A 21,409-nucleotide genomic window follows, 5' to 3' on the forward strand; every position below is an offset into this window, starting at 1 on the left:
CTCTATAAAGGAGGTGCTTCAAGAGAAGCAGATTGTTGTTCATGGTGGGACTCCATAAAGTAGGCATGAAGAGGTGAAGGTCAATTACAAGCCCCAAACAATTGAGTCATGTCCTGGGAGAAAAATGGGAATTTCTAAGGTAGTTTTGAGATCTTAATAAGGAATTTATACTTATTTCAAGCCGAATATGACTAGTTTCCTTTAAAAACATATTGACATTATGTGGTTCTTTGAATATTCTTATCAAGTTTTCTCTTTACTAATTGTTTTCCAAAATAAGCCAAGTATGAAAAACATTAAATTTATGTGGTTCTTTGACTATTCTTACCAAGTTTTCTCTTTACTGATCAATGTCCAGTGATGGTCAAGGGGGTGAGGATAAGATTTTCATATTCTTGTCATTTTCAAGGAAGTTATCACACTGTAATGCACTTTATTTCAAAGAAGGGAATGTGATAAATGGTTTTTATGTTGTTCCTAGGGTGATTATGGATCATTATGCAGTGGGCCCATCAGATCTTCATAGGGGTTATCTCAGCATGCAATATATTTGGAACGATGCTGAAAAATCTACAATAGCCTCCTGCAAGGCCTGGCAGTGGAGACTAGAAAAGGAAATCAAGAGAAAGCTCTCTCTCTCTTTTTTTTTTTATCATCAAAGTATCTCACACTTTATGTCCTTTCTTTTCATATTCTGGAGGATGAGGCACTTGGGAAAAGTCATTCTATCATGTGCATGCAATTTTTGCACCAGAATGAATGAGCAAGGCAGACTTCTGGCAGCTTCCTCTGCGATGCACTAAAAAGATGATCAGAATGTCCCCAAAGATTTCACAGGCTGGATAAAACATATAGGGCAGTAATCTGGAGCTCGGTTTGCCTTGCAGGTTTGCATCTTTTTGTATTGTGAGTGGTATGGTCTTATAAGACCCAGGGTGGAATCATTCTCTCTAGCTTTTACCATGTGGTTGGAGTTAGCATGCTCCCCTCCCTCCCTCCCTTCTTCCCTCCATCCACCATCAGATGATATTAAAAACAACTCTAGATCAAATAATTTGGGAATTGAGATAGTACATTATTTTGTATTCTTTTGTTGCAGGCGATTGAAATGAACAATGTTGAATGTTACTGGAGCCCAGAGATCCTGGAAAACAGTGAAGCTTAAGAAATTCTCCAGGGCGCCGAAACCGGTTTGGCTCAGTGGATAGAGCGTCGGCCTGCGGACTGAAGGGTCCCAGGTTCGATTCCGGTCAAGGGCATGTACCTTGGTTGCGGGCACGTCCCCAGTGGGGGGTGTGCAGGAGGCAGCTGATCGATGTTTCTCTCTCATCGATGTTTCTAGCTCTCTATCCCTCTCCCTTCCTCTCTGTAAAAAATCAATAAAATATATTTAAAAAAAAAAAAAAGAAATTCTCCAGGGCTTTTGTGTTCTGGGAAACAGCTTACTAGAAAGAACCACCCTTCCCCACATGTCTTAGACCAGTGGTCGGCAAACTCATTAGTCAACAGAGCCAAATATCAACAGTACAACCATTGAAATTTCTCTTGAGAGCCAAATTTTTTAAATTTAAACTTCTTCTAACGCCTCTTCTTCAAAATAGACTCGCCCAGGCCGTGGTATTTTGTGGAAGAGCCACACTCAAGGGGCCAAAGAGCCGCATATGGCTCGCGAGCTGCATTTTGCCGACCACGGTCTTAGACTCATGGGTGCCCTTCATGTCTTTGGACAAGAGACAGATGACAAGGCCAGATACAGACCCTCCAAATTCCTGGATTTTTTTCCTCCAAATTGAATGGCTGAAATACTTGTCCATACTGCTCAAATGAAACAAAATGCTCCTTAAAGAAACTTTGTTAAGTTTCTTTCCTTCCCTCAGGACCCTGAACTTTGATCCATCCCTCAGCCTGAGCCTGCAAAGGTCTCCCCAGCAGCCCTCTGAGAATAGGTTGGGCTCATGGAAAATTTTTGTCTGATTTACTTTCCATCAAGCTACCCTTCCTTGCACCCCAACTTTTCTACATCAGTTTTTAAAAGTGTGCTTATTCTTCTTTATACAACTATATTCTTTTGTCTAATATTTTTTTATACTCATCCGAGGATAATTTTTCCATTGATTTTTAGAGAATGGAAGAGGGGGAGGAGAGGGAGAGAGAAAGAAACATCAATGTGAGAGGGCCAGAGATCGAACCTACAATTGAAATTTGACCATGACCCTTCAGTTGGCAGGCTGACTCTAACCATTGAGCAAACTGGCTAGTGCTCCTTGTCTTATCTTTGGGAACACTTGCATATCTCAACTCACCTCTCCCTATTGCAATAGTCTCTTCTCTAACTTCCCCGCCCTTGTAGTGATCCTTCTGAAAAGTCTCTCCTTGGTAAGCACATTTCTTTTGAATCTGACAAAAACAATGCAGATAAAGTCAAAAGAAGATATGGAGCAGCTCTGGGACATAAAGTAGTTTACTGAATAAAGGGGTCTTGGAAAGGACAAAGTCTAGGCAGAGGTGACTGATCAGCCCTATACATTTCCTGTCCTTGGATTTTTCCTCTCAAGAGACAAATTGCAGGGCTTGAGAGTCTGTCTCAAGTCACCAAAGGGCATGCAGGGCACCTTGACTGGAAGTTCCACCAATACTCTATAAAGTAGAGGAAAGGTGATTTCTCAAGATAAAGCTGGGATCCTGTTCCAAAAAGGAAAGGGGAAAATGTTGGGCAGGTAAAGACAGTAGTGGTTTACTACAGGTATGATACTTACCTAGAAGGCTCAGCACATTTAGATTTTCTACAAAAAAAAAAAAAAAAAAAAAAAAAAAATTAAATAAATAAAATAAAATATATGAGGGAATTACAGAGTTGGGTATCTAACACATATGGCTCTATGCTGAGAATTCCCATGGAGAATTTGCAAAGTAGCCACTTGGTGTCACTTTAATATGTACATTTTTATTCTCTGTCAAACAGAAATAAAATATTAACCATTATAGTTATATAACTATAACTCTGTCTGTATAACTATATGATTCTGTCTGTATACTTAGCATATTTTCAGAGCTCAGCCTGGGATGCAGTATCAGAGGAAGGCATTACTATGCAGCTGACCCTGTACCCCATGTGTAATCCATGTGTGATCCACATAAAATAGATAGAAAATTCTCTAAGATTTTTTCTGACAATCTCCAGCTTTATAAGAAACTGTGCAGAACTATTTACTACTAGTCTTACCATTCTCTCATTTATTTTGGCAATGTACAGGCATGGGCTAAATTATGGCAGCTTTCAACCATAAAGTCCTATACACTTTCAACCATAATTTCTAGAATCTCCCCAAACATAAAGATATTTATAGGGTCTCAGTCTTGTGGAAGCCATAGAATATGCTGGGCAGGCAGCCAGTCATTAAGTCAGTCTCTCTCTCTCTCTCTCTCTCTCTCTTTCTGTTTCTACAGTAGCCACAGGACTATATAAAATCATATTAGTCAACTTAAGTCAATATGAGCATGAGACCTTGATGTATTGCTAAGAGCATTTTGCCCATGTGATTCTCTCCTCTGGTTTAAGGAGGGGCACTCATTTTCATAAACATACTAACGTGATTATATTGCCAATGCCTCTGGTGTCAACAGATCTATTTTTTTTTTTTTTTTTTTTGGTGTCAACATACCTTGTGGTAAAGCCAGAGCTTGGCTCAGTCACCTGTAATTGCTGTGGGATAAAAAACCAGCCAGACATTTTCAAGAAACTTGCTCAGCCTAAATTCTCATGTCCTGGTTCTTCTGAATAGCTTGAACTACAATGCCGACGCCTTTGCAATGTCAGAGGCACATCTATGAATAATAATGAAGTCAAGAATACAGTGTTACCTTGCAGCTAAAGGAGAGTGTTGGAGAGCTTTTCCTGCCCTCCATCTCATCCTGTAGAATGTAATGGAAGGCAGCTGTAGCACTCTTGTCATACAAGCTTCCTTGCTGCTTTGCATTCTCTCAGCAACTCAGCACCAGTGTCCAACGACCGAACAAAATAGCATTAGATTATCACCAATAACTTGTTACAAGGAATGAAGGATTCCTTTAATTCCCTCAACAGCACAGGTGTGCTCTCTCAGCAGGAGTTTCCAGAACAGTGTCAGTTCCCCTGACAGAACAAGCTCCGATTGACAGGAAATGTCACAGACAGTCTTCTCAAGGCGCTAGGAAAGCTTTTATGTATCATTATTCTCCTTTAGATATAATACAGCTAAAGCTGACACTTGGGTTTGTAATGAGATCAGCACCACCGATGTTTTCTGTATAGTAAGACAGGGAACACATTCTGAAAATTCCCAGAGACGAGGACCCATCATTTTTAATGAGGAGCAGCAGTCAGTGGTACTGGATGGGTACCCACTTTTTTCAGCCCTCAGCTTGATGCTGTGTGGGAGTCTTGCAATAATTAAATGAGGCAGAATTGTCCTTTAGGAATCCGTGACCTCTCTGGGGAGGTAAAACGAAGATGCTGAAAGTAATTTGCCTAAGTGAACTGAATGCTAAATTGAACATAGGCAGGTGTGTGTGGGTGGATGGTAAAGGGAATCCATGTTTTGAAAGCTTAGGAAGGGAAACCTGGAGGAATGAAGTATATGCTCAAGGGGAGAGGAACCCATTCCCTCCTGGCCACCTAACACACCGAAGGCCATGTGCTAAACACTCGGTTTATATTGGAGCGGGGAGGGAAGGGGGACCATGAAGATTACCGAGGGCAGCTGGTGAAAGGTTTACCTTCCTGTAATAGAAGCATACATCTACACACATACCGGGGTTATGGTGTGTGGATGTACCTTCCCTTCACAGTGGTCTTGGCCATGTGACTTCCTTTGGAAATAAGTTGTCAATGGATGTGATGGGAACAGAAGCTTGAAATGTGCTGTGTAGGTGGAATTGCACTTGTGTCTTTTTTTAAAATTCTATTTATGGCTCAGTTTGATGCAGTGTCATCCATCAAAAGGTTGTGGGTTTGATTCCCAGTCAAGGCTGGTATGAGAAGAGGCTGGGATATTTCTCTCATACATCGATGTCTCTCTAAATCAATAAGCCTGTCCTCAGGTGAGGATTAACATTTAAAAAATATGTTTATTGAGGTAATGTTGGTTAATAACATCCAGTGTCCCTGATCTGCCTTGTACTTTTCCACCTGCCCAGACCTGAGAAGAAACATGCAGCACTCAGATCCCAGCCCAACAGCAGACGAGACCCAAGTCCAGCTGGATCCTGTTGTCCTGAACGTACTGCCCAGCAGAGCTCGGACTAGACCTGCTCACTAGTCCTCACCCTGGAGACAAGAGCAGGAGAGAAAAATGCCTCTTGGTATAAGCCACTGAGATACTGGCTTTTTGTTTGTTTGTTTTGTTGTTGTTGCTGCATAGCAAACTTTGACTTATAAAGAAATTAAGAATGCCCTCATATGTTTTAATGGAGAGGGGAAATCATGGTTTGTGTTTAAAAAACTCTGCTATTCAGTAAACAGGATAAGTGTTTTGAAAGAAGGGTAAAGTATCTTGGGGAGGCGGGGGTCCAGGAGCAGGCGAGAGGCCTAGGTTTACAAGCACTTTATGGAAGTGACAGTAATATACATGCCCTGAAGGAAGGCAAGGATTTGAGCAGATTGGGGAGCGGCAAGGGAAGAAAGGAGAGAAGGTACCTGGCGTGCAGGCACATGACAGGGTTTTAAAATGTATAATGCAAGTGTCTGACATTAAGCTCTTGATTGCCCAGACCTGCGTTTCAAAGACAGCTGTCTGGAATAAACACATTGCCAGCCACACGTGTGAATACAGAGCCAGGCCACCCACCCCTGGAGTTTCCTTTGTTTCCGAGACCTCTGGCTGGTTTAGATATCCGACTGTTAGACAGCTTGTTTTCCTTTCCTGCAATCATTCCTGCTCTTATGTTTTAATTTCGCCAGTAACTGTGAACCTGTGAAACTGGAGATAAGAGCAGACCCTCAGCCCTGAGCACTCTATTCCTCTCTCTACTGCAACCTCACTCTGTGGACTCAGGCCTGCCTGTACCCTCCAGCACTTGTGAGTAACATACCTTGTCTCCATGTCTTTTCAAAGTTCCCTACAGGCTGTTGCTGAGGTTTGTTATTCATTCATAATAAGAACCACAGGGACTGGTCCAGCCACAGCAAGGGCTCTGGAAGGGGAACTGACTGTGGGGTCTCTCCCGGAGCTCAGGTGAGTGTCCCCAGACATTCTAGCCTGTAGTGTCCTAGCACAAAACTATATCCCTGTTTACGGAGTGGGATACACTGGGGAAGGAAAGCAGTGTGTAAATGGGGTAGAGTATTTGGTTTCTGTTGATGCCATAACAAATTAGCACAAATGGAGTGGCTTAAAACAGTACCCTTTTATCATCTCATGCTTATGGGGATCAGAAATCTGGGCACATACAACCTCACTTAGCTAGGCACTCTGCTTGGAGTCTCACAAGGCCAATAGCAAGGCATTGGCAGGTATGTGATCCTTTCTAGAGGGCTCTGGGTATGTATCCACTTAGAGACACTCAAGTCCTTGGCCAGCTTCAATTCCTTTCGGCAGGACTGAGGTCTCCATTTCCATACTGTTTGTTGCCTGGGGCTGATCTTTGCTCCTAGTGGCTGCTTGTGTTCCTCCCACACTTTCCACAAGGCCTCCCCCAGCAGTGGGTGGGTCTGCGGGTGGAGTCTGTCTCATGCTTTTCAATCTTTCCTTGTTCCTCTTATCATATCTTTTCCTTCCCCTCCTGCTTTTAAGGGCTCCTGTGGTTACACAGCCCTCACTTGGATAATCAAGGACAATCTCCCTATTTTAAAATCAGCTGATTAGACATTTTAATTTTTATCTGCAAAGTCTTTTCACAGCAGTCCCTACATTAGTATTTGATTGAATAACCAGGGGATAGAAATCTGGGGTGGGATGTGGGAGACGTCTTTAGAATTCTACCTACCACATGTGGTACATTAAAAAAAAAAAAAAGGGGGGGGGAGAGTCCTATTTGAGTAAAATGAAGGTAATAGGTAAGGGAGTATAGAGAGAGAAACCAGGACAGATAGAATAGGATTTAAAATTAGAAAGCTTCTTATGCTAGGCCCTAGGTGACGAAGAGCAAGGTAAGATTCATGCTCACAGCAGTCATAAAATCAGAGTTATATATTAGAATTCCCTAACTTTGTTTGGGAGAAGTTTCAGGAAACAGAAATTCCAATTTATAGGTTATTGCTATTGTACATGGTCATTTTAACAAGATTTAACTTTATTTTTAGCAGTAAATATAGCAAGAGGGACAGATATAGAAGCCTACCAGCCTCAGATCTGGAAGACTTTGGCCCATGAGTGATTAGAATGAAAATTAAGGGAGGAGGGGGTCAGAGAATTAACAGGAATAGGGAATAAGAGGCACAATAAGAAGGTAAAGGTTCAGTGGGATGGTTTCTGCCCACCAGGCGGTTGGAAATATGGTAATCTGGGCTAGTGACATGGATTTGGTAACTATCTGCAAAGAGATAAATGCCAGTATTTGGGGGCATCTAAGACCAGTGAGAGAGATTTGGGAGGAAATACAAAGAGAGAAAAATGAGTGGTTAAGAACAGAACTTTGAAGAATGTTTACATCTTGTGACTAGGAATAAGAACAGTGGTTAGTGAAGGAAACAGTAATGAAAGTCATGGAAAAGATATGCGGAAATATCAGTGCCACAAAATGTGCAGAGGGGAGAATTTTACAAAGGAAGTGCTCAACAGTGATGTAAACTGAAGAAAGATTAGCTTATTCATATCTCTGGCCAGCATTAGAAGTTGACCAAAATCCAATTTGCTGTCACAGATAGAAAAAAGATCTGAACTAAGAGCATTGATATCAACATTGTGGAAAATACATGTGTGTGCTTTTACCTGTGCCCGTCATTTGCAGAAAACTCTTAAATATTGCTTACTGAGAATTATTTTCCTGCAGATAACTCTGCAGGAAATGCTAAGGAAACAGAAATTACATGTTTATTTTTCTTGGATTTATAAGGGACAGAGGTTTCCCTGAATATCATTTTCTTTCAATTATAGTTGATATTCAATATTATATTCGTTTCAGGTGTATAGCAGAATGGTTAGACATTTATATAACTTATAACATGATCCCCCCAATAAGTCTAGTACCCACCTGGCACCATACATAGTTATTACAATATTATTGACTATTTTCCATATGCTTTACTTTACATTCCCATGAGTGGTTCTGTCACTGGCAATAAGAACATCTTAATCCTGTCCCCATTTTTACCTATCTACCCAACCCCCCCTCCCATCTGGCAACCATCAGTTTGTTCTCTGTATCTATAAGTTTGTTTCTGTTTTGTTTATTCATTTATGTTGTTTTTAGATTCCACATATAAGTAAAAGCATATGGCATTTGTTTTTCTCTGTCTGACCTCTTTCATTTAGTGTAATACCCTCCAGGTCCATTCATGTTGTCACAAATGGTAAGATTTCATTATTTTTATGGCTGAGTAATATGTAGCACATCTTCTTTACCCAAATTGTCTACTGTCTATTGATGGACACTTAGGTTGCCTCCATATCTGGCTATTGTAAGTAATGCTGTAATGAACATAGAAATGCACATATCTTTTTGATTCCGTGTTTTGTCTTTCTTTGGGTAGATACCCCAAAGTGGAATTGCTGCATTGTATGGTAGTTCTATTTTTTATTTCTTGAGAAAACTTTATACTTTTTCTGTAGTGAGTGCACCAATTTGCAATCTCACCACCAGTGCACAAGGGTTTCCCTTTCTTCACATCCTTGTCAATACTTGGTATTTGAGGATTTATTAACAGATGTGAGATGATGTCTCATCATGCTTTTAATTTTCATTTCTCTGATTTTTAGTAACGCTGAGCATCTTTTCATATTTCTATTATCCATCTATATGTCCTCTTTGGAGAAATGCCTATTCAGGTCCTCTGCCCATTTTTTAAAAATTGAATTGTTTGGTGTTTTTTTTTTTTTTTTGTGTGTGTTAAGTTGTATGAATACCTTATATATTTTGGATATTAACTGCTTATTAGATGTATCATTGGTGAATATTTTATTCCATTCAGTGGACTGCTTGTTTTGTTTTGTTGATGGTTCCTTTGCTGTGCAAAAACTCTTCAGTTTGATGCACTCCCATTTTTTTTCTTTTGTTTCGCCTCTTCAAAGAGACATATATTAATAAGAGTGATGTATAAGAGTTTACTGCCTATGCTTTCTCCATATTCTTTTATATTTGGAATCTCCCTCAGAACCACTTTTGAACAAAACTTCAATTCTTGAATGCTATAATTCTGAGAAATTCTGGTATGAAGGAAGGAAGAGATATTTGGCAGAAATAGTAGGCTAAACATGAATTTAATAGCACTTTAATGTTAGTGAGCAAAGAATTTACCAAAATTATGATGTAATAAAGTTAATTTCATTCAAATAATTATAAAATAAATATTCAACATAAATTTAAAGTATCTAAAGCTAAGATTATAATTTAAAAAATGATGCAATATCAGGGAACTTGGGATTCCATTTTACCCATTGATAGAATAGCCAGAAAATTCTTTTGACTCTACAGTTATAGTCCCCATACCAGATTTTCAGAGAGACCCATCTATTGGTAATAAACCCATCTATTGGTAAAGATCTGGAATATGGAGGTAATAGCACATTTTTGGGCTCACATGATGATGATGACAAATATTCACTATTTTTTAGTATTGTGTTTCTTGAATATTTAAAAATTCACTAGCTACTGTTAGCATTTGGGATGGCATCTAAGTGAATTTTAATTCAAGAACATACATTGAAAAGCCTAGAAATATATCATCCATATGTATTACACTGGTAAATTTTACAAATTATTCCTGGTGATTTTAAACAACATACTGCCTTCATTTTTACTGCTTATAACTAGGTTATGTTCAATTTCTCCTGGTTCCAGTCCATCTCAAAATGCCTCAAACACAGCTGTTCCAATATAATTTTGGCTCATTGGGTTTCTGTCAAAACCCAGAACTACAAATACTGCTCTGAAGATAGGAGGCGAGGGAAAGCTTCAAGAGTGAAAATGATTTTAAAGCTCAAAATAGCTCACATTGACTTTGGCTTAGGAAGGTGTTTATTTTTTTATTTTTAACTCAAGCATATTTAGGATCTTTTGTAAATTAAATAGAGTTTGCAACTTTTATTAAAAATTTTATCATTACCAAGGTTAATTTTTCATTATTCTTTTACCGTGAAGGAGATGGGGAGAAGCAGTTCACACAGGAATATCAGCATTTAGTCTTTAAAACCAGGCTGCCAGGGTTGAATTCCTGCTCTATTGCTATTGGTCCTATGATCTTGGGCAGGTTGCTCAACCCCTGTGCACCTTGGAGCAAAATGAGATTGGTGATAATGCCACTTCCTGGAGTTATTGTAAGGATTAAAAACAGTCCCTGACAATAATAGATACTCAATATCATTAAAAGGCTCTTTTAATTTAGTTTATTACTTAGTAGTCCCATTGCTTGGTATACTCAGCTAGTTCATATTTTTTTATTTTTATTTTTATGGTGTGTGTGTGTGTGTGTGTGTGTGTGTGTGTGTTAGTAGGTAACATCCCCTTCTTCAGAACTACTCAGATCATCAAGACAGGTTTTAGCAATCTGGATGACATTTCAGTCTGAAGTGGACTGGAGTCCCTAAACCTGCTCTGGAGAGCTCTCCAGCATTCTGTATCTGGAGATAAATACACCTCTTGGAGAGAGTGAGAGGAGACACCTTGCTGAGGCAAAAGTTCTCCAAACAGTTGTGAAGTCTCTGCAGATGGAGCCAAGATGTTCTTATGATCTTATGATGGGCTTTAATCTTCCATCGGGGTTATTTTTATTTCTCAAGACATTTTCCATTCCTGAAAGGTTACTCATTTTACTTTAGACACAGAGCCAGAGAGGCTGTGACAGCTCCTAATTCTTATAATTTCTCTAGATATGAAATTCCTTTCAGATGATAGTACTGACCTGGAGTAAGCACTAAGTGATTTGTTAACACGATAAAACTAGTCCATCACCAGAGACAGAGCAGCCCTCCCCCCCGGGGGCCTCTGATTTCTCACACTTATGCTTTATGACAGTATCATTCATCCAGGGAATAGATTTGATTATTTTAGAACCCAGTGAAGATAGACAATTTGTAGGGTATTTGAGAGATGGAAACTTGGATATTTTGGCCAACACAAGATCAGATTTCTTATTTGGAGATGTTACTATTTGAACAAATGCTATATATCTTTGTTGTTTTTTTTTTGTTCTTTTCTATTGAGGGTTAGAATACATTTACATGTACAGAAAATCTAACTGTAATTCACCTTCAAGAAAAATACCTTATGCAGCTATTAAGAAAGCGAGGTATTAACTGGCATCAATTACCCTATTTTTAACAAACTCCATGTCTTTAATTATAGCCCTGTTTTTTTTAAATTTTAGGAAGACTTAATAAAATGTCTGTGGATGAATTTCTCCATCAGAGCCCTCATGACATGTAATTAAATAATGAAGATTTTTAGAGAGGGCTTTGCACTGAATTAGAGGTAGGAGAAGTGACTTAACCAGGCTTTGTACAGAAAAAGTGAAGAAGTGTGACAAGATGGAAATCACGTAGATAAAGTGATTAATGAAACTGCTCTTATTTTAAATTATAACATTACACTTTGGGGAGGGGTTGAAAAGTAGTAAGGCTTGTTTATGATATTGATTCACTTGTAAGCCCTATAGCAATTATTCCCAGATTTTAGTGTTCATAAGAATAACTCCTGATGCCTATTACAGTGGCAGGTTTCTTTGTACCGCCTGAGAACTACTAAATGAGGAATCTTAATCTTATGCATCATGAAGGTTGAACTTAGCTGGCATAAAGCATCCCTCCTATTTCCCCATTTTTTCTTGTTGACAAATTTCCTTTGCAAGATCTGTAATGGGAGTCCTCACTCTCCATTTCTGTCTTCCTTGGTCACCTCCAGCTTTTGACAAATATAATTGTATATATTTAAAGTGTAACAACATGGTGGTTTAATATATGTGTACATTGTGAAATGATTCCCACAGTCAGCACAGTCAGGTTGGTTAGTACATTCATTACCTCACACAGTTACTGTGTGTGTGTGTGTGTGTGTGTGTGTGTGTTTGTGTGTGTGTGTGTGATAAGAATGCTTAAGATTTACTCTCTTAGAACATTTCAAGGATATACTACAGTATTGTTAACCACAATCACTCTGCTGTACATTGGATCCCCAGAACTCATTCATGCTGTAGCTGAAGGTTCCCAGCATCACTGTAGTTTACCCATTTCTCAACTTCCCATAACCACCATTTAACTCTCTATTTCTATGAGTCTGACTTTATTTTTTAAAGATTCCACAGACAAGTGAGATCACACAGTACTTGTTACTCTGTCTGGCTTATGTCACTCAGCATAATGTCTTCCAAGTTCATCCATGTTGTTGAAAATGGCAGATCCTTTCATGTATAGGATTTTGGATTTTGTCCTGAAAACAAAGGGAAGGATGGCAAGAGGCTTTCTGTTAGAGATGGCACACAGCTGCCAAATAGAAGTATCAGGTGGTGGAAGTTTTTGTCCATCACATAAGTTTGCCATTGAGGGAACAAGGCTCCTAACCAATCAACAAGGGAGAAGGAAGAGAAAAAATACTGGGATTATGTGTGTGTAGAAAGGGAAGTGGGAAGGAATGATAAAAAGAGCAAGAAAGAGGGGAAGAGATAGAGGAAAAATAAGTAGAAAATTTAAAGAAGGGATAAACAAGTATTATGGTTTAGTCCCAGATTCTCTATACTAGCAATTTTCAACCCTTTTCATCTCATGGCACATTAAACTAATTGCTAAAATTCTGTGGCACACCAAAAAATATATTTCTTATCCATCTGACAAAAAATAGTTATAATTTTGATTCATTCACTCTAAACAGCTATTGTTGTGAGATAGATGCATCGATTAGTTGTCTTCCACATGAGTCCTGACCAGGGCTGGGAATCCAGCCTGCAACAAAGGTACATGCCCCTTGACCGGAATCAAACCAGAGACCCTTCCACCAGCTGAGACTCTATCCACTGAGCCAAACTGGCTAGGACTATTGTCATTCTTTAAATTTGACAATCTAAGGGAAAAGAGGTCAGTGCCCCTCACTAAATAGTTGGGGATTGTTAAATTTAAAAAATGTAGAAATTGCTGCACAATGGTTGAAAATCCCTCTTCTAATGAGTTGGTTAAGTTCTTTCAGGGCATCCACTTTCATGTTATTAGGCTGGAAAGAGCTTAGAGGATGGATATCTATGTGTTCCTGTGATTTTCCACTAACAGGAGGTTCCCTGGCCTCAAGCTTCACAGACTGTCTCCTATGAAGAGCTTTGATCCCATTCCATGCACGGGTAAAAGTTTTCAGTTTAAAGGGGGAATCCCAGAAAAGGAATGCATGCTTTGGAGCTAATAGTTTACAAAGTTAATTTTTGTCCTCACAACTAGAATGTCACACACACACACACACACACACACACACACACACACACACAATGCAAATTCCCTTAAGCATTGTTTTGTTGCCATTAAGCACTCACTTAGCAAAATCAGAACTTGTATGGATAGTTTGAAAGTGTTTGAATTATGCACTTGATAAGTTCTATTTCTTTTTATTGTGTTAAATTGGAGCAGAACAATTAGAGTCTTGAAGGGCAATCCTTCGCCAGGTGGCTAATTCAGGCCATTCTTCTCATCTTGATCCTTTGCACACATCCTTTATTTATGGATTTATTCACGGAGCCAGGCTGCGTCAATCTGTGTCCCACTTAATTTCAGCAGACTGGTGCTGGGAAACCTGCTTTATTTTCTTCTGCTGTACCTGCACCAACAAGAAACTACCTTTAATTGGTGATTTGTGGGACAGCAACTAGCCTCGAGCTCATTAGTGTCTGAGCTGGTGATTCGGAGGACATCCATTGGAAATGAACTGAGAAAGTTGCCCTTCATTGAAAACTTTCTCTCTATAACAGTCTAACATCATGCCATGTAAAAACAAACAGACACTGAGGAAAATACTTTGTTTTTCTCAAATTTCTGTGTTGTGTGCAATTAAATATACTCTTGCATTAGGTATGTATGTGCTCATGACCTCTGTTTCACCTTGGTAGGTAAACCTCTCTCCTTCTTAGCAAGACTCCATACTCCAACAGCACAAGACCTGTTGTCTTGGTTTCTTCTTTCATTATTCTATAGTTTTTAGTTGGTTAATTATATTTTCTGGTCTGTACATTTCATGGCAATAGGAAACCCATTTAGTGTAAAAGCATCTATCATTTGTTGTTGGTAAAGCACACAAGAGGTTAGTTACCTTGGAACCAGAGGAAAGCAGAATGGGTTTGGCTGTTCCCTTCAGTTGTTTTTGGAAATAGATGTTGTGACAAGATAACTACTAGGTTTTATTTTCTCAAGGTCCTACAACTCAGATTATCTGAACTGTTTTCCAGATAAGTCTATGTCCTTAACTGTCAACTTGAAAATGAAACTCTACTTCCTCAAAGGGCAGCTTCAGGCTTGCTTAGTTCACTGCTCCTTTCTCATGTAGATTTCCTTGCACTTATTCATACTTGCAAGTTTGTTTTCAACCAATATTGAGTTAATATTTATCAAGGTCCAGGTGCTGGTTGAGTAGCTGGAGGTAAAAAATATGAATGACAATGCAAAATCTGAGATGAAGGATCTTTGGTTTAGAAAACAAGCAAGTAAATAAATGATTTTACTACAGTGTCTCAGTAGTAAATACAGATGGTTCTGGGAACATGGAGGAAGGGCATCTAATTGAGACTGGGGTGGAGTGAAGGGTAAGGGGAAATTTCCAGGGAAAATTGATATCCAAATTGAATCTTGAAAGATAAGTGGATGTTGGTTAGGAAAAGAGTTATTCAAATTTACTATTTTGAGGCTTAGGATGACCTCTTCTTACTACTTAAGGGAAACTAGTGAGATAAAAGTCCATTGGGGAAAAATTGTATGTAAAGAAAACATTGAATGTAGAATATTTGGCAGAGGAGAATCTGTAATGAGACCCCAGGTAAAAGGGAAGATGAAGGTAACACTTCTGACTTTTAACTTCCCTTTGGGCATAAGGATCACCTTTTAGTGGCCAGAAGAATCACTTGGAATGCTTTTTAAAGATAATGATTTCTTGGTTCTGTTTTCCATAAATTCTGATTTATGGGTCTGGAGGGAGGTCCAGGAATATAAATTTGTAAGAAGTCATCCAGTTATGTACAGAGTTTCCTTCACCTTAGGTTGTTTTGTTTTTTAAATACTTAACCCAGGATATGTTTCCACTGATTTTAGAGAGTGGAGAAGGGAGCAGGAGAGGGAGAGGGAGGGAGAGAGGGTGGGGGGGAGAGAAAGAGAGATATTGATATGAGTGAGAAACATCTATCAGTTGCCTCCCAAATGCACCTGGACCAGGGATGGAACCCACAACCTGAGTACGTGCCCTGATGGGGAATCGAACCAGTGACCCTTTGGTGCAGGGAATAGTGCTTCCAACCAACTGAGCCACACTGGCTAGGGCTCCCTCACCTTAGTTTTTATTCCCATCACCCTACCCAGCCTCTTTTCTATACTTCTACTAGCACAGCCACAGGAGTCTGGAAATTTCAAAAAGAATTATTTTCATTATGGAGCAGCAATAGAAAGGACATAAGAGAGTCATACAATTAGTTAAGCTTATGCAGCACAAAGTGCTATTGCTACTGTAAGCACATTCTAGGTTTCAGACTTAAAACAGCTTTACGAGGCCATTCTTAGGTTGCTTTGCCTCCCAGCATATTTCTCTGTGACACTGCTCACAGCTCAGTTCCTGCACCAGAAGTCTGTCTGTTGTTCATTTTACCTGTAATTCATATGAGCATAAATATTCACTTTCAACTCTACTGCCTTCCTGGAGCCTTCAGCTCTGTTTGCATTTTCTACTCAAAGGAACATCCTCATCTTAGCTGATTGTAAATAATGTATTAATATCTCAGATCAGCAGACACTCTATTCACTTCACACACTTTGGGGCCTTCGTTGACTCCTTCCTAATGATACTGGCACAGGTTAAAAGTACCTTTACACTGAAATAATAATCCTCATGACAAAGCACTTGTATATGTCCCATCCCAGGCACATGCAATGTGCTCAATTGATATTTGTTGGAGAACAAACAAAGATATACAATAATGGTGAGTCATTTAGAGGCACCCGTGTCTCAGGATACTGATATCAAGGAAGACAAATGTTATATCTTACTCTGGATCTTCCATATGACATCAGGAAAAGTGACTTTGTCAAGGCTCTATATCAAAAACTCATTGCAATAAGTAATCGTTATGTCTACCTATCTCAAGTTGTTAACTTCTTGTGATCTCTTTAGAGATGGTTGATTAACTAGGAATTATTAGACAATGGTCACCAGGCTACTCTCTCTGAGAAATCAGAACTGTCAAAGTAAAATTATGATATAGGTGTTTTGGAGACATATTTATTAGAAAACTATTTTAGAAGTGCTCTGTTCTGAGGTTTAGGGATAGAAGAATAAAATATTGTTCACTAAGAGCACCAAATTCACATAATCTTTCCTAATAATAGAGAAACATGTAAATTGACCATACCTCTGCTACGCCCACAGCTAATCAGAGTGAGTATGCAAATTATCCCAATAAAGATGGCGGTTAATTTGCATACATACCTGGGTCCCAGGAACCTCCTCGGCACCCAGGTCACTCCCAGCTGGCTATCCTGCAGAGGCTTTAGGCTTGGGGGACGGGGGTACCTGCTTCCCAAGCCTAAAGCCTGGGGCAGAGGCTGTAGGCTTGGGAAGGGGCCAAGCCTGGGATCAGAGGGGCAGGGGGTGCCCAATTCCCAAGCCTACAGCCTCTGCCCCTAGCTATAGGCTTGAGGAGTGGCCCCTCCACCCTGGCCCCCCCGCCCCGCCCCTCCAATAACAGGCTCAGCCCCTTCCCAAGCCTACAGCCTCTGCAACAGGCTGTAGGCTTGGGAAGGGGCCGAGCCTGGGATCGGAGGGAAGGGGAAAAAAATCAATGGAAACATATCCTTAGGTGAGGATAAAAAGAAAAAGAAAGAAAGAAATGTCATATCTTATGAAAAGCACATCTTGAAAATGCCTAACGAAAGTTGTCATTTTTTCATGGTGAAGGGACTGGAGTCCATGTTGATGAAAATACCTTGGTTGCTGCGGTGACTGGCAGTGTCTGCAGTAGTGGCGTGATGGGGCTGGCGCCTTCCCCTGATCAGCCCGGTCACCTCCTGCAAAGGGAGGACAGACTGCTCCAACAGGGAGTGGGCCTAAGCCATCAGTAGGACATCCCCTGAGGGCTCCCATTATGTGAGAGGGGGCAGGCTGGGCTGAGGGACCCCTCCCCAGTGCATGAATTTCGTGCACTGGGCACCTAGTATAACAATAATCACACTTGATTTTTATTAAAAAGAGCCTGTGTTTCAACTGCTACATATAAACTAGTAGATCTTCAAACTAAGTCTCAACCTCTACATGGACACTTTTATTTTCCAAAGTGAATGGGTCTGGAGAAGTAATTCAGAGATGTCAGGAGATCTGAATTAGAAATGCAGTTATTAAGTGAAGGTCTATGCTGAAAGATTATGCTGAAAAGCCCACAGCTGACCAACCAAATTCAGAAACCAGGGCAGGGAGATTTATAATTTCATTTTGGGTTCAGAATATTCAAGACACACCTCCTTATCTTTTTCAGAACGTAGATCTCTGATCTTTACAACACAACAGGGGCCATGTGCTGTCTTGTCTCTCTTATTTTTCCTTTTGATGTCTCTGAGGCTGAATTCTAGTGAAGAATCCCATGGGCTCATTCTCCCGAGAAGGCTGCTCAATTAGGAGAGTACGCTAACCTTTGAAAAAAGAAAGATGAAAGGTTGATGAGCCAACATAGGAATTAACATTGAAAACTCACTTCTGTACCAGCTCACAACACTGTTAGCAACAACAGTAATTATTGTTATTTCAAAAAACTGTTAGTCTCAGAGTGGGAGTAGAAAGTCAAACAGGAGAATAAGCTTCCTTTGTTTGATTGACATATTGGAGGCAATTCTCTTTTAGCCTAATCATCAGCCGGAGGCTTATAGAAACAATCTCTGAAAACTCGTAAGCAAAGTCACAAATATATGAATTCTGTTAAAATGGAATAAAGTACAGAAAAAGCAAACCTAATCCAGAGTACTTCGCTGTTGCAAAATTATTTTTTCTGCCTCCATAGACACATGGAAAACATATTTAAAAATGTAATTGTAAAAGCTGATTAAAAATCCATTTTACCAACTTCCAGTTATAAGATAAATAAGTACTTGGAATGTGATGTACAGCATGATGGCAAAAGTTATCACTGCTGTGAGATATATAAGATATAGTAATCCTAAGAGTTCTCATCTCAAGGAGAATTTTTATAGGATAATAGGTGTTAACCTATTGTGGTAAAGATTTCACAATATATATACAGCATGCTGTATATCTTAAAATTATACAGTGATGTGTGGCAATTACTTCTCAATAAAACTGGAAAATCGATTGCACATGTTTTTATCATTACAAAAATTTTAATGTTTCTCAAAAATAATTTAACCTTATTTACTGAGGATATTTTTGTGTAGACACTGAAAGTGGTGTTGGATGTATAAGGGTCAATAAGATAGACATGATCTCTGCCCTCTTGAAACTTACCTTCTGTTGTCCTCAGATCTCTTTATACCTACACCTCTAGTTACTCCCTAGTCAAATAATCAGTCTCATGGCTTTAATATCAAGTTTAACTATTGGCTCCCAAGTTATCTTGAGTCTGGACCTACTCCTTGAACATCAAATTCATATATTTAACTTCATTGACATCTTCACTGGGGTGAACTGAACTCTCCCCCCCACCACCACCCATGTCTCTGCCAATCAATGATTTCTAAATATTACCTCTACTGCTACACTAAGCCACCATTTTTTCTTATCTAGAATATTGCAGTTCATTTAGCTCCAAGTATTGACTGTAGCATTCTATTTTCCATAGAGCAGTGAGAAGGGATGTAAAATTTTTAGATCATGATATTCTTCTGCTCAAAACCATCTAGTGATTTCCCATATCACTCTAGGTAAAAATCAAACCTCTTACATGGTTCCCCCCAACCCCCGGCAATTCTATATCACCTGCTAGTTCTCTGTTCATCTCCCTCCACTCCAAGCACCCGCCTCCTCCCCCAGAGGTCTTTACTTGGTCTTTACTTTGCTCTTCCCCACAAATATCTGCATAACTCATTGTTCATTATATTTAACTCTGTTTATCTTTCACTTTATTAGAGTGGCCTTCCAAACCATCCAGAATAACACACTCATCTTCCTTACTCTGTCTTTACATCTTTTCTTCTTGGTATTTCTCATGGCCAATCACAGACACATTCAAAATGGTCATTATTTATGGATTCCATACTTGTGAATTCTCTTACTTGCTAAAATTTATTTGTAACTCCTCAAATCAATAACTGTGTCACTTTCATGGCCAATCACAGATATGTTCAAAGTGATGAAAAATGTGAGCACCTGGCTGAGGTATATAAGGCCACACTCTGCCTTATTCCAGCTCTTACGCTATAACCACGTGTCCTCTTTTAGCACCATATCTTTCTCATCTTTATGCATTTTGTTGGTGATGTCATGTTTTAAAATACTGGATCTCACTTTCCTAAGTGGATCTTGTGTTCCTAAGTGCAAGAGGTGATGTACTTTACTGAGAGAATGCATGTGTTAGATAAACTTCATTTAGGCATGAGTTAAAGTGTTGTTGGCTACGAGATCAATGTTAATGAGTCAACAATATAGATTAAATAAAGTGTATTTAAACAGAAACACACAAAGTGAGGTTATATATTGATTACTTGATGAGACTGTTGCAACCACAGTCTTGCTTGTATCTAATCACTATTTCCCTTAGGAGCAGTGTGCAGTATTCACTAATTCAGTGTTTCTGATGACTTCATAGAACATAACTCTTACAAATAATGAGAATTAATTGCATTTTTTCTTTCTATTTATCACCCACCAATAAAATATAAACTTATGGCAATAAGAACTTTGTGTTTAAACCTGTACATCCAATGCTTAGAATGGTGCCTGACATGTAAGGTGCTCAATAAATATTTAATGATGTAATAAATGGAGAAAAGAAAGATAAATCTTTTGTGAGAGAAATGCAATATATTAATATTTGAGAAATGCAATAAACTAGTAATGAAACCAAGAAAAGACACAAGTTGTGATAGTCTCTGAAGGCCATAAGCAGGGTGATGAGGTTGACAGTAATTGTTACTCAGGGCTGGTGTCATTTGATCTGAGACCTAAAGGAGAAGGACAGCCAGCCCTGATAATCAGGGAGGAGAGTATTCTAGGCAGAGAGAATAAAAAGTGAAGCACACAGTGAAAGGGGTGGCAGCTGGGACTGAACACAATGAGGACAGTGAGAGTAATGGGGAGAATGGTGAAGATAAGGTGGAAGAGGCAGAAGAATGCTAGACCAGGAAAGCATTTTATATTTTACACTAGTGACCTGGTGCATGAAATTCATGCACATTAAAAGGTGATTAATTAGAGGAAATAATTTAATATTGCTATTTGCCCTTTCTCTATAATAGAAGTATCAGAGATGAAAGAAAATTAGTAAAATGTATATGAAAACCTTCCTCCTGTCAGAGTCTGGGGCGCACCACAGGACCCAGAGTCAAGTCCCCGCCCATCCACATGCACCTCAAAGTCACCTGAGACCCAGACCCGGCCAGGCCCTGCCCTCATTGGGCTAGATCCAGACCTGGTCAGTCCCAACCTTGTCAAGCCCTGCCGGGCAGGGGACGTAGCCTCAGGTCCCCTGGCCCGGTGCCAGGACAGGGTGCATGGCCTGAGATCCCCCAGCCCAGACCAGGGCAGGGGGTATGCCTTGGGGTCCCCTGTCAAGCCCCGCCAGGAGGGGGAACATGGCCTGAGATCCCCTGTCAAGCCCTGCTAGGTGGGGGGCATGGCCTGAGGTCCCCGTCAAGCCTCGCCACCTGGGAAGGCGCAGCCTCAGGTCCTCCGGCCCAGCACCGGGACGGGGACACAGCCTCAGGTCCCCCGTCAAGCCCCAGTGGACAGGGGGCATGGCCTGAGTTCCCCCGACCCAGCACTGAGGTCCCCTGTCAAGCCCTGCTGGGTGGGGAGCACGGCCTGAGGTCTCCTGTCAAGCCCCACCAGGCAGGGGGGCACAGCCTCAGGTGCTGGGGTGGGGGGTGCGGCCTGAAGTCCTCTGTCA

The sequence above is a fragment of the Plecotus auritus genome (assembly GCF_963455305.1).
Source record: "Plecotus auritus genome assembly, chromosome: 9".
NCBI classification, from domain to species: domain Eukaryota; kingdom Metazoa; phylum Chordata; class Mammalia; order Chiroptera; family Vespertilionidae; genus Plecotus; species Plecotus auritus.